The 14,554-nt window shown below is 41.5% G+C and overlaps 1 long non-coding RNA gene across 1 annotated transcript in view; it reads right to left on the minus strand.

Moving 5' to 3' along the window:
* The window catches only part of LOC108384382 (uncharacterized), a 102,717-nt gene that overhangs the window by 13,341 nt on the left and 74,822 nt on the right, over positions 1-14,554 (minus strand). The window contains exon 5 of the long non-coding RNA XR_001850010.3: positions 14,120-14,315. This is a non-coding gene — a long non-coding RNA (uncharacterized lncRNA). The remainder of the gene's footprint in view (positions 1-14,119; positions 14,316-14,554) is intronic.

The raw sequence follows: 14,554 nt of genomic DNA on the forward strand, positions 1-14,554 counted from the left end.
CAACAGCTGGTGTTGGCAAAAACTGGACAGCTACATGTAAGAGAATGAAACTGGATCACTGTCTAACCCCATACACAAAAGTAAATCTGAAATGGATCAAAGACCTGAATGTAAGTCATGAAACCATAAAATTCTTAGAAAAAACATAGGCAAAAATCTCTTGGACATAAACATGAGCAACTTCTTCCTGAACATATCTCCCCAGGCAAGTGAAACAAAAGCAAACATGAACAAGTGGGACTATATCAAGCTGAAAAGCTTCTGTACAACAAAGGACACCATCAATAGAACAAAAAAGCATCTTACAGTATGGGAGAATATATTCATAAATGACATTCTGATAAAGGGTTGACATCCAAAATATATAAAGAGTTCACGCACCTCAACAAACAAAAGGCAAATAATCCAATTAAAAAATGGGCAGAGGATCTGAACAGACACTTCTCCAAAGAAGAAATTCAGATGGCCAACAGGCACATGAAAAGATGCTCCACATCATTAATCATCAGAGAAATGCAAATTAAAACCACAATGAGATATCACCTGACACCAGTTAGGATGGCCAACATCCAAAAGACAAACAACAAATGTTGGCGAGGATGTGGAGAAAGGGGAACCCTCCTACACCATTGGTGGGAATGTAAATTAGTTCAACCATTGTGGAAAGCAGTATGGAGGTTCCTCAAAAAACTCAAAATAGAAATACCATTTGACCCAGGAATTCCACTCTTAGGAATTTACGCTAGGAATGCAGCAGCCCATTTTGAAAAAGACATATGCACCCCTATGTTTATCGAAGCACTATTTACAATAGCCAAGAAATGGAAGCAACCTAAGTGTCCATCAGTAGATGAGTGGATAAAGAAGAGGTGGTACATATACACACAATGGAATATTATTCAGCCATAAGAAGAAAACAAATTCTTACCATTTGCAACAACATGGATGGAGCTAGAGGGTATTATGTTCAGTGAAATAAGCCAGGTGGAGAAAGACAAGTATCAGATGATATCATTTATCTGTGGAGTATAACAACAAAGCAAAAACTGAACGAACAAAGCAGCAGCAGACTCACAAAATCCAAGAATAGACTAACAGTTACCAAAGGGAAAGGGACTGGGGAGGATGGGTGGGAAGGGAGGGAGAAGGGGGAAAAAGAGGCATTACGATTAACACACATAAAGTGGTGGAGGCACGGGGAAGGCTGTACTACACAGAGAAAATAAGTAGTGATTCTATAGCATCTTACTATGCTGATGGACAGTGACTGTAATGGGGTATGTGGTGGGGGGAGATTGAGAATAGGGGGAGTCTAGCAACCAAAAAGAAAACCCAGAACATATAAAAGTTACTTATGAAGTTTGTTGAAACTTTAGATTACTGAACACACTCCTCTCCTCCCCACCTGGTATCTGGAGCAGGAAGTCTGAGGTGACATACTGAGTTTTACTGGCATGTCTTACCTGAAGAGAGAAGAAAAAATTGTTTTCTGTTTGCGTTTTTTCTTTCTGTTTCAGCTGAAATCCCGTACTGTTAACCTGAAGCCCATTTGGATTTTCTGCTAATCCAAATTGTCTTTCTCCTTTTTGTTCTCTTGGCTCCAACACAATGCCTGGATTCCCATGGGTCCAGAATTCTTTAATAAAACTGAGAACTATTCTGCCTTCTAAGAGTAAGGAAGTGGAACTGAGTGACCAACTTTTGGCCCTTAAGAAATAGCTGCAATGCTTTAACATATCAAAATATGAGTATGCCGTAGCAGCAGGAGGGTACTGATCACAGTCTTCAATTTTTTTTTTCTTATAAGGAGGGTAAGTACTAAGTAAGAGAAATGAATTAAGAGGCCAAGAAAATGCTCTTTGCCTTACCTTCTCAAAGAAACTTCTTAAATAAATTCTGGGGCAAGGAATTTTTAATATTTAATAGAAATGATAAAGCATCAGAACTCACTCACAGAGGGCACTGCAGAGCCCAGAGATGCTGGCCTGGGAATCCTAAACTGATGAAGCATTTCTCCCCAGATGGGGCTACGCCAGACCTCTCCTCCCCGCCTGCCTGTGTTGGTCCTCGTGCACTGCACACTCCCTGGATTCAGTCCCACCGCCACCAGCCCCCAGGCAGGAGAAAATCCAGAATCTCTTTGTCCTGGGTTGCCGATGACAACTGGAAACTGTAGTCAGGGGAGACAGCCTCCTGGGCAGGCCGTTTTTGCTCTTTCCCAATCTGTTCAACTCAGTTTCCTCCCGGCAGGAGTGTTCTTTTTGTGCCAACTTTAAACCACTGAGTGCCCTGGGCATGGGCATGGCCTCTGGAGCTGGCCCAGTGCTTGGCCCACTGCCCAGGAGCTGTCAAGTGTCTTCACTGGGTATCTGTTCCTTCTGCTGACTGTCCTCCATTCGTCTTGGAAAAGTGGAATGAGAAACATCCATCCTTAGCATTTTTCCAAGCCTATCCAAAAGCTTCTTCATGCCCTTGTTGAGGGAATGGGCCCAGTGTGGCTGCAAGCACTGGCTAAATAAGAAGGGAGGGTGCTGGGACTTTTAAAGGCAGTCCAGTGGTTACGAAACATTTTAAAGGGCCTTTGGGCTCTGTTCTGTGGATTCTTCCAGAACCAGAACCTGAATGCAGCCTCAGCTTACAGGTGTTGTCTAGAACTTCTCCATCCTTAAAGTCCTTTGGTTAAATATAGCCATTTAAAAGAGAGGTGAAGAAGCTGGCTAATTTTATCCTTAAAGATCTAGTATGTGAGGCTGAACCTGTCAAACGGTGCCCCTAGGATGTTATACAGCCATTCAACAACTTCCTTTTTCGAGTCCCAGACAGGCTCAATGGGGACACACTCCAGGAGGATGGTCTAGAGGGAAAGAAGAGTCAAATGTGTGGGAGGAGAAAGAACTTCTTACTTGGAGAAAAGGACTAATGCAAACGAATCATGGCCGGAGGTTCCTGCTACATCAGAATTCCCACACCAGGTTCCTGAACACAGAGATGTGCACTGTATTTAAATCTCCCAAGTCAAATGGGTTCAGAAAATTGTAGGAAAGTAAACATACTACTTAACCACTAGATATGTTGCATATCTGAAAATTTAAATCAGAATAGCTTTAACCTTTCCATATCTGATTCCCACTAGCAGTTCTGAGCTGGCTTAGCATTGTTCATTAACAAAACCAAGGCTACTTCTTTCCCCCTAAAAAAGCCAGTTAGCCCTTTGAGATAAACCTATATATAAAAAAAATAGTGTTTTGTTTATAAAATCACAAGTAAGAGAGCCAGATTTTTTTTAAAATTCTGGGTTCTTTGTTTCCATATGTAAACAGAGAGAGATGCCCAGTATGGTTTTTAGAAAGCAAGTTTAGTTTGCAGAAAAGGGAGTTAGAAAAAATCTTATTTGTACCTTCATAGACAGCAATTAGAAAAGCAAACACCGGTGGACCAAAAAACATACCAAATTCTAATGTCATTGTCATGATGACTGGCTACAGCCACAATCAAAAGATAATCTAAATTTTAAATCCCCAGTTTAGCTGATAGCTTCTTTTTCACACCTACTCACTATATAACAAGTCATAGAGTACATGGTCATTTAGAACATTACTTATCAAATTCCCACATTCACAATGAGTTGGAGCTACTTTCCGTATCCACTTTTAAAAAGTCACTAAAAATTCTTTGGGTCACAGGAGTAAAATTAAACATCCTGCCATGGATAACAGTAGGTGAAATTGCAATCTGTAGTCCTGGGTATAAAGACTAGCTTCACTCTAAAGCATTTCCAAATAAAATAACTTCAACTGATGAACTTTTCTTTAATATTCCTTATGGACAAAGAAATTTCATAGCAACTTCAGGGGAAGAAAAACACTTCTGTGCAGTATTAAAATGTGAAAAATATTTTTTTATCCATAAAACTACAATTGCCATCAGGAGTTTACTAACCCATTTAGGATTTTAGAATCTTTACTGTCTAATCTTAGCATACTACACTTTTTGGCTTAACAATTAAACTCATTATAATATCAACACAGATTTTTTTACAGCAGTAGCAGCATTTCTAAACACGTAAAAACATGTTACAGGTTATAAAGCAGCAATAGATTTCAAGTGCAGTCAGAGTCATCTCATATTAAAACTGGCATCAAGTTCTAATAGCGTGTTCACTTACCAAATAACACTAGAGATTGGACTGCTTATTAAAAACAAAGAAGGAAAACAGAGGTAGGACACCAGAGTATTGTATAGTGTGTGTGTGTGTATGTGTACATGTATATTTAAATACATACACACACATGCATACACATGTATATAGGGAAAAAGGTATACATATGTAGAGGAAGACAATTCCAACCAGCTCTGTGGGAGGCAGGAACATCTCTCTCTCCCTCTCTCCCTCTCTCTCTCTCTGTCTCTCTCTCTCTCTCTCTCTCTCTCTCTCTCTCTCTCTCTCTCTCTCAGAACTGCTTTCATTTTGACCCAAATTTGCTGGCTTACTTGAAATGATTTTTACCTTCCTCATTTCAAATTCATTTGAAGTAAAACTAGAATCTTAGACATTTAGAGCATCAAAAAATATTTATGTTAAGGGAATGGATTCTGCTATTATTTAATTTTATATACTATTTGTTTTCTTTTGTCATTCATTTGGTGCTAAATTTTGAAAATTTAGCTAATGCCAACCAGTGATCTGCCTGGGAAACTTGCCTTAGCAGGCAGATGTACGGATCAAAAAATAGCCTATCTTTATGGAAAAAATATACACAAACATTTATACATTCTAACAAAACAAAGTTGAAATGGGTGGGGCCATTTTCATTGATATCCATTTGTCACTTTCACTGGAAAATTTCATGAACAACTTCCAGTATGCTTAGACAAATTTAGATGAATGGAAGCACTGACTAATGATGCCATTATCTATACACCAAATATAAATGAAGGCCCAAAAATCCTGAGTCATTCATGTGAGCTACTAAAATGACAGGGAAGGGGAACTTAGAAAAATGATAACAAAATGTCTTGAGATGCAAGTTAATAAAAGAAAAAGCATTCAGAGATATAAAAAGACAAAATATGCTTAGTTTTGGGGAAGAGATCAAACTCTAATAAACAAGGTCAAGTCTTATGAATTGCAAAAATTGAATAATGTACAATTTTTTTAGCAATAAAACTACCTTAACTATCGACAACTAAGGATTGTTATTTTTGGAGAATGAAGTCAATACATTTGTTTTCCTGAGGCAGGCAGGGGCAGTATTGTGCTATTCATGAACTTCATTAATATTCATTAATTTTTAAAACAGTTTGGTTAGCTTTGGCCAGTATCTATACAGATATTTTGCCTTTAAATAATTACAAGAGCTTCATTATTTAAAAATGTAATTAGCATGAAATTCAAAACCTGCATTTTCATTAGCCGACATTGTTCACTGTAGTGTGTATTTTTTCCAGAAGGGTCTGCTTTAATTGAATTCCTGGGGTAAAATTCTAAAAATTGTAGTGACTAAAATAACATGGTGACTAAACGTAACCAAAAGTAAACTGAAAATACATGTTTTAAATGTTCAAGTTAATTTCCACTTTAAAGAACACCATACTTGTGACCCAATTAGCTCTACAAGCAAATCTGGTTGTTTGACATCCTTCAGCATTTCACAGTAGACTATTTTCACCAGTCCAGCACCTTAGATCCCCAAAGATCCCAGTGCACATTAAGTGATATTTACCTTATGAAGTAACTAAATCCAGATGAGCATAGAGCTCACATCACTGTAAAAAGAAATTGTTTCCTCATGCTCACTGCTCCCATTCGGGGACTAGAAACTGAGAAGTCTGATAATTATCCTTGTGCAACTAGGAAATTGTGGACAGAAATACAAAATAGTTTTATTTGTAAATAAGTCCAACCATAGAAACTATACAATACCTTGTTCTGCAAAAGTCCTCCAGCCTTTGTAAATCAGGGTTTTTTACACTATGACAGATTAACAACCAGGGCAAATAATTCATGCATGTGGAGTTGGAAATGGAATCCTCCACATGTCCCTCTTGATTCATGTCCACTCTAAGGTACAACAATGTTGGGTAGTACTTTGTGGATTATAAGAAAATAAATTTCCAAAAATTAAAATATCACCCAAAGAAATCTGAATAATTCAGGGAACTCTTTGAGGCCTAGCCAACAGGAAAATTTACTGCAGTGAAGAGCTAAACTTTCAAAAAAACACATTTCTTTGTGTGGGTTTTGTTTTGTTTTGTTTTTCAGGGCTGTGTGCTCTATAGCTGTATTTGAATCAGATTGATTTGTGTTTGCAAAAGTAATTCCCAATCCCTGAGAAACACAATTGCATTTGCTTTAGATTTTGTTTTTGGCTTTTTGTTTTTGTTTTGTGTTTTAAAGTAAATAGGACCCTTGGGACTAGTACAATTTTCCTGTTTAGGACATTTGAAAAATAGGCAAACACATCTTGGTTCTTGTTACCAAAGATACATAACTGTAGACATAATTTTTCTAAAGACATGGTTAATAACAGCCAGTCAACAAGAAGAGTAAATTGAGTACCTGGTTCCCTAAACGGATTAAACCTGCCTTCCCACTCCCAACAATGTCAGAGTGGGATAATGGGTAATACTCTCTTCAGAGATCTCTATTCACTTTGAATAATTCACCCTGAGAAGAGAAGAATTTTGCAGCACCCACACGTGGACACATTTCTAATTCAAGGGAGCAGGCTTTGGGTGGCCCACTTTAGGGATACTGAACCCTCTCAGCAGCCCAAACCTGACTAGACATAACATGGGGGATACAGCAACCCTCTCCGAGCTCTCCAGGAGCTGAATGTAGTATGTGGCCTTCCAAAGTAGATATGGAATTGACATCAGTGTCTGAGGTTCAGGCTCCTCCACAAAAACCTGTGGCCCCAAGTGGCATCACTTTAGGAACGCCTAGAATCACAGCTCTCCAAGTCAGGCCTTGTCTTCTCAAGTAGTCTGAGCAGGATTGACAGTGTTGGATAAAACTATGGAATGCAAAGGGTTAATCAGAGTCCTTACCCCCCACCCCCAACGCTGGGACGATGGAGGGGTCATTATGAACACCTTGGTAGGGGAGCAACTGGAAACCACAAACAGCCACACTGGGTAGCCGCAACTTACACCAGACCTAGACCTGTCTTAAGGAGTCAGTTAAGTTCAGACTGAAAGGTTTAATCAAGGTTTTAGAACAGACCTATTAAAGACAGAAAACGTGGTACATCCCCGCCCTCAAATCTCAAGGATTTCTTTTATGTTGCTGTTGAAGCCTCAAAATACATTTTATGACCCTAATGCCCTTTATTTCCAAAGATCCCAAGAGGTATCTGCAGAAATGACCTGCAGGAGCGTAGAAAGCGCAGTGGGTGTATAAAAAGCACCCCCGTCGGTTTTCCTTGGCCAGCGCTTCCAGGTAGCCTTTGTTGGTAGGTCGGGGACGCGAAGCAACCACCTCTGCCCTGGTCGGTGCATCCTGCACCCCGACGGCAGCCCAAAGGCTGCAAGACCAATTGTGCCCCTACCCCGCGCCCATTCCCAGCCGCCAGCCCGCCCCTTCGCAGCCCCTTCTCCACTCCCCACCCCCGGGGCCGACCCTCATCTCCCCCAGAGAGCCGCAGGCGCTCGCAGCACCCACCAGCCAATTCCTAACAGCCCCAGCCTTCCAGGAAAGAAAAAAAAAAGACCATGACATCACGGGCAGGTTTATTTGGGTTTGTTTGTTTGCTTGTTGGCTCGATTAAATACTCGTGGAAGGTGAACATACCCCACACAGGAGAAGTTTGATGTTGACAAACTTCTGGTGGCAGCGAGACTGTGTCAGCACAACTTCCGGGATAATGAGAGCTGCTTTGCAGGGAGCGCGGCAGCGGCGGCGGGAGGCGGCCGCAGGACGGAACAGCAAATGCTATTCAGCCCGAGCAGTTTCAAGCCGCCCGAGCTGGGGAATTACTGTAGTCGAGCTACGGCTCTTACCACCGGCGCTGGATCTGGGCGCGCGTTAGGGGGGGAAGCTGCAGGCACAGGGCGCCGAGAGGGGAGCTTTCAAGTTACTTTGCTCTATCCCTGCACCCGCCAGAGGCTTGCAGGCTGCGTGGTAACTGCAAACATCTTGTTCCTTGCCTCTCTGGGCGGCCGCCCTGGAACCAACCAACTTTTCTCTCCCCCAAAACTCCCTCTTTGTTTCAAATAGGACTCTCCAAAATTTATTCTTGGGAAGACTGACAGCCGGGGTCAAGAAACAGCTGTTGAAGTTAATGTTTCTTCCTCCCACTTCGTCTGATGGTTGTGCCCTGCCAAGACAAAGTGAGAGGCACTGCCTGGTGGCTCTTTAAACAGACCTGCATTTATCCAAAAAGGAGGCGGGGGGGTATATTTTCCTGCTTAACATACAATCTGATCAGAAATGCAACAGCATGTGCCTTTCAACTTGTGCTGATTACTTGCTGAAAAGATGCTGCAGCTTTTAGTTTTGAACACTTTGAACATTGGGGGCAGGGATGGCGGGAGATGTGGTTGACACTTTCCCTGTTTTGGTAAAGGGGCAAACATTTTAAACCTTTCTCCCTCTGCCCCACCTCTCACCCTCTCAGAAAGGCTGAATGGCCTGAGTGGAGGGACAACAGTTGCATTCCTTTGCAAGGTTTAATTCACATCTAAAGATTAAAATCATTATGCAGACTAGGGCTTGCCTAAATCTGGGCAAATTGTTTTTTATTTGGAGACCTAGGCCAACACTGGACCTAGCTGTGAGCCCTTGGTGGCTCTCTCCAGGTGAGGCCTGTCTCCTCTTCCCTTCCTCAAATCCAAACCCTTCTCAGCCAAGGGGGCACCCTCTGGGGGTAACTACTCTGCTCTTTCTGCGGTTTTCACGGGCTGAAGGTTGGTTTTAAGCCACCCTTTCTCTGCGCTCCCTGCTTTTTAGAACGTCCTGTGGACTGCTGAGGGGCTTCTTGGGGCTGTCCTGAGTCTCCATGCCCTGACTAAGCCATTGCCAGGTGTCCAGCTCTGTCGTGGGAGAGGGTGAATGGACACTCTATTCCTTCTGCATCAGAGAGTTTAACTGCTCTTCCAACCAAACTGTTCTCCCATGGGAAAGCTCTGCTCACTTGGCCTCTCATATGAAGACATAAAAAGCCCTTCTTCCCCACAACCAGGTTATGCTGTCACCACATCGCAATGCAGTGCCATCACAAAGTGGTATTGCATCAGACCCAAGGATATTTTAGGAAGCTCTTGAGCTGGGTCCAACAAGCCTTCCATGCAGGCCTCAGGGCCACACTGCCAAAAGAGGGCTGCAGAGCTGCCGGACAGGTGGCAATGATGCCCTCTCTATTCTCAGCTCTGTCACCAACCTGTTCCCCTTAACCCCCAAGCCAGTCAGATCCACAGGGTGGCTTCCCTACTCCTCTCTTTGCCTTGCTCCCAGATGCCACCACTTTTGTTCTTCCTCTTGTCTCTTTGCAGTGTTCACATCCACCTTCTGATGTGTTTCCTGTTTTGCTGCCTATAATGGTGGCTGGATGAGACCTTAATTAGTATTTGTTCTTACTAACTATAACTGAACTGAATGACCCTTGAAGATGCACTGGCTGCTGCACATACAGGCTCCACTTGGGTGTCAGCAGGCCTCCCTGGCCTGTTTGACTTGGGTGAACTTCCCTCATTTTCTCCAACTCTGGGGATCACCCAGCTGGGCTGGCACAATGGGAGCAGCCAAGAATCCATGCACCACTCCTCTGCAAGAGCCCCCTTCTCTGAGTCCTGCTAATGCAATCCAGAAGCCAATTGACTTAAATTCCTTCCGCTTTATTGTTCTCCGTTCTTAGGCCACCGCTCAGCATCTAGCAGGGCTGTGAGGCAGACCTCCACTGATCTGGAGTTGTAATTCCCCACTGCTGGCTCCTGCCGTTTTATTACGGCCTCCTTTTTTCTAAGATTGACAGACATAAACCTCCAGTGTAGAGGCCTGCAACAGCACCCTTAAAGGCTTCTTTGTGTGGAAATGTAACCATAGGGCAAAGTCGGCCCAGATCCAGCAAAGGCACATTATTCTGCTACAGGGAAGCAGTGTGTGGGGACAACCTTAGGCCTTCTCCCTCTGGCTGCCTATCTGAGAGCCTCCCAGAGACAATGCTTTCTTCCTCTAAGTAGAATTTTTTTTTGGAGGGGACACTTGGGGGCTTGGAATACTGTAAAAGGAGACCTGTGGTGGCAGTCCAGGGAGCTCTAATGCAGTCAGAGAAATCATATGTCCTTCTTTCAGGGAGTTGATCTCTAAATACAACCACTCCTGAAGCCCCTTTCCACTGTCCAGGTCGGGGGACCCCTTGTGGGGGGGGGGGAGTTAGCACCATTTGCTCCTCTTGGGGCAAATGCTACAAATGCCTTTGGATCACTTAGAGAATCTGATCCATTTATTCGGTGTTGGGTTAGACAAATTACTCTAAAAAGCAAGGGTGAAAAGATACAGAATCTTAATTTATCATGCGGGATTAAAGTCAGATTTAAATCTGGCAGAATTATTAAGGGATTTAGAGCCCACATCTTTTCCCAAAGAGAAAACAGACTAAAGAATCCTCCTTTGAAGTACCGTGAGGTCAGGAATGTAGCATCTTATGTCTAGATTTTTTTTCCCCCTTTACCTTTTAAAGTTCACCTACATTTTTAATCGGTCAAATAGAATAGCAATAGGAAATTCGATTAGCAGATGTATATGATTAGGCATTAACCATTCCATACAGACAAGCGCAAAAAAGGAGAGATGAGTTGTGTATTTGTCATTATAGAGGGCTACCTATAGGACCTGGAGCTGTGCCTGGATTAGGGGATGGTTAGGTCTAGCTAGCTAGAGAAGATGAATTGGAATCAGGGACAGGTAAGAAAGTGTACAGTTCATGTATAACTGTTCACATGAAATTTAGTTGAAATGTGAGCATTCAGTCCTGTACCCCTAGAGCTGAGGTGGAGAGAGATTAACACAATGCTTTTAATCAATGTTTTTGAAAAATGTATTCTCACAAAGTCAAGAACATGTCCAGTGAAGGAAATGGAAAGAAGGAGATGCCTTTAGATAGTATTTGAGATTACAGAATGTGGACAGAAATAAAAATACACATGCAATTATTTCTCCCTTCCCTTTCCCTCCTAAATCTAGGCAGGAGTTTAATTTGGGATTAAAATGCTCCCTGTTGTTTCTCCTCTGGCTTGTCCTCCAGTACCCCATCCACACTCCAGTTCTGGTTTTGGGCAGAACTACGGTTGTCCTTTGCAGGGAATTGCGCGGACTCCTGTGCTGGTTTTCTAATGTGGGAAAATGTCTACTAGGGAGGCTAAGACCACCAAACTAGTTTCATTATGACTCAAGGTACACTTAAATCCAAGCCCGCCAGCAGTGGGCCAGTGGCCCAGCATACTCTTCCTCCATAGGGCTCATTAAGATGTTATTTACATTTTTATTTTGGCAAATAGAAAAAGAATACTCTGGTGATATCTGAGCCTGCAAAGTTTTAACTTCTACTGTGGACCTGCTGGTGATTTGCAAAACAAGGTTATAGTATTTGAGAAAGAGATCTTCCCACTTCAGTTCAAAGGAGCTGGCAAGGAAGTGAAGAACAAACTAGAGACCCAGGACTACAAAAGCAAACTTATTAGCCAAACAGATTTTAACTTTTACATCCCACTTAAAAGTGAATTTAATGTTTGCCAAAAGCACAAAATCAGCAACTTTGAAAAAAAAAGTAGATTTTGTACTTTGGTCCCAAGCCTTCTACAAAGGCGGTAAGTCTTCATAATTATGCTCCATCTGATCTCCCTGCTTTAGAGCCAACCAGAATTATTCCAGATCAAAAACAATGTCATTAATCCCAGTCATTTTTAGGTGAACCAAACGGTCTGGATTCTTACATCAACATGCCAAATTAAATTAACATTTTAATGATGTGTTTCTGGCATTGTTCATGCTTCATAAAGAGTAACTCACTCTATTTGACTCAAGGCAACAAGGCTAACCAAGTGATTTAAAAAAAAATGCATCTCTTCCAGGTCTGGAAATTAAGTTTCCTTGAGTTCTTCTAAGGCATCAAAGATTCTTCAGAATCTACAGGCCCAACTATATGATTCTGCTCCTTTCAAAGACAAGCATTAAGAATTAACAGCTAGAACCAGTCACGAGAATAATTTTTTGCAGCATCCTCATGAAGGCCAGTGAAAATCAGAAGCCATCTCTCAAACAACAATAGGCCAAACATTTAAGACCTCTGAAGATGCTTGACATCTTGCCATGTATCATCACAGTCAAATCCTGGACAGGGTATTCTCAGTTGAGTTTCACTGAGTACCAGGAAGGGGCTTGTGCAGAATAATAGGTCATTCAACTTTTAGTCTCCAGTTAGAACTGAACATGTCTAATAACATTCCAGGGAAGATGGTGTGGGTAATGTGTATCAAAGATGACATCAGCTCTTTGCCTGTCATCAGCCTGGTGATAACTGGTTGGGGACCCAGTCTAATGCTGTGGTTTGTAAAATTCTGGGATTCTTGTGATTAGTATATGGAACTCTCAGCTGAAAACAATGAGCCCTTTCTCAGCTGAAGAATGGTGAACAAGGTCAACTACAGAGGATTTTTTTAAAGCCAAATTTAGAGGAAACAACCACTTCACTGACCCAAGAGAGCTTTTGTTGCCAAACAGCTATCTCAGACTCTAGTAGTTACATAGTACATTTGGGTTTCAAAGGTGCTTGTCCCACAAAAGATTGTTTTTTTCCTAACCAGAAGAGGAAACCAGAAAGTTTCTTCTCATCTCTGTTCAAAGAAGCCATGTGCCAGTCTCCAGAGAAATGCCTGTGTGCACAAAGCATCTTCAAATTTGTAAGTATATTAAGAGGCCCCCAATGTCATGCACCTAATTATAATCTAAATCTAAATGTAATCCTGTAACTATCTAAGTGTAATAATGCAAATTAATAATGCCATCACTTTTCAGCACTACACTGGCAGTTGACTTTCTTTTCAGGGCCATTTTTCACAAAGAAACAAAGTTATTATCTCTTCACAGGATTTTTTGCAGATGTGGCAATTAGACAGAAACATAAGATCTTGCCTAAGATGTGAGTACCAGGTGGATGGGTGGGCATACTCACTAGTCAAATGATTTGTTCTCAGACAATCATGTTTGGAATTTGATGCTTGCCTCAGCAAAACTGAAAAATATTATTTTTCAAAGACCTTCGAGGTTGTCCGTAAGGCAATGCAATGTTCAATGCCAAGTCCTCACATTCTCAGAGATAAGCAGGGCAAAAGAAAGAAAGAATTTGTAGCTTATTATCCACCAATTATTTTCATATAGCTTGAGATGTTGAAAACACTTTTTGGAAATTTTTCAAGGCAGTGACTCCACACTTTTCCATAAAAGGCGGGTATTTTTGCATTTCACTTACTATCTCAAGAGTGGGTGTAAGAAGTAGTTTGTTTTCACTCTTTAACACAGGAAGTGAATGAAATAATTTGTCTTTCATGTCATAATGATCACGGTATTGAACTAAAACCATTCTTTTTACATTCAATTCTTTTATCATTGCTACTTTGCAAGGTAATACATACCAAAAACTTGACTGAAATGATCAAATAAATTTTTTCCTTTAAAAAATTTACACTTTTAAAAAAAGTTTTTAACTCTTTGGAATAGATAATAAATCCAAGCTAAAGTATAATGATAGTTAAGTCATATTTTCCCTGTATTGCAAAGAGTTCTAAAGAGCAAGTTGGTACAATTAAGTGGCAAATTTTACGGCACAATCCATTACCACTACCAGTTATGTTATGTAGCAAATATAAAGCACTTTTATCCTAGATATTGAATATGTCATACAAAGCAAGTCTGCAACCAAAGTATCTCAACAGCAGTTTTTTGAAAGTGAATTTTGTTGTAGTTGAATTCAAAATGCAAAGCTCCTTTGTATGCACTGCTTAGGCAGAATAGAAGCAGAAGAGATGTGTTTCTCTATTAAAGTGCTTCAACTCTGCCCTAAAGGGAGTATTTCCAGGAGTGAAAAGGAAGACCAAGTCTACAGAAATCATGGCAACTTCTTACCCAGGAAGACTGCAGAGATTTCATGGATCTTGCTGTTGTTTACCAGGAGGAATTACCTTCCTTCAAATTCCATTCTCACAGCTGCTTTCCTTGTTTCTCCCAGGGTAAATTTCATAGTAAATACACACATTGATAAGTGGCACGCTGACCATCTCTTCTGTCCACAGGTACCAGGTGATGATCATCAGCCTGCAATCTGCAGTGAGGAAGGGAGTGGGTTATAGAAATAGAGTACAGGCTCTAGAGCCACAGGTACTGGGTTCAGATCCTGATTCTGTCCTTAGCAACAATATAACCTCGAGTCAGTCTCAGGTTCCTCACTCATAAAATGTGGCAAAAGGCAAAAATACAACCCATACTGTTCACCATGTCACTTCATCAGTGCCCCTCTCAAAAGCCCCCTGAAGCTCTCACAAGATACAGAGGAAGCTCTCA

The sequence above is a fragment of the Manis javanica genome, chromosome 1, assembly GCF_040802235.1.
Source record: "Manis javanica isolate MJ-LG chromosome 1, MJ_LKY, whole genome shotgun sequence".
Taxonomy (NCBI): domain Eukaryota; kingdom Metazoa; phylum Chordata; class Mammalia; order Pholidota; family Manidae; genus Manis; species Manis javanica.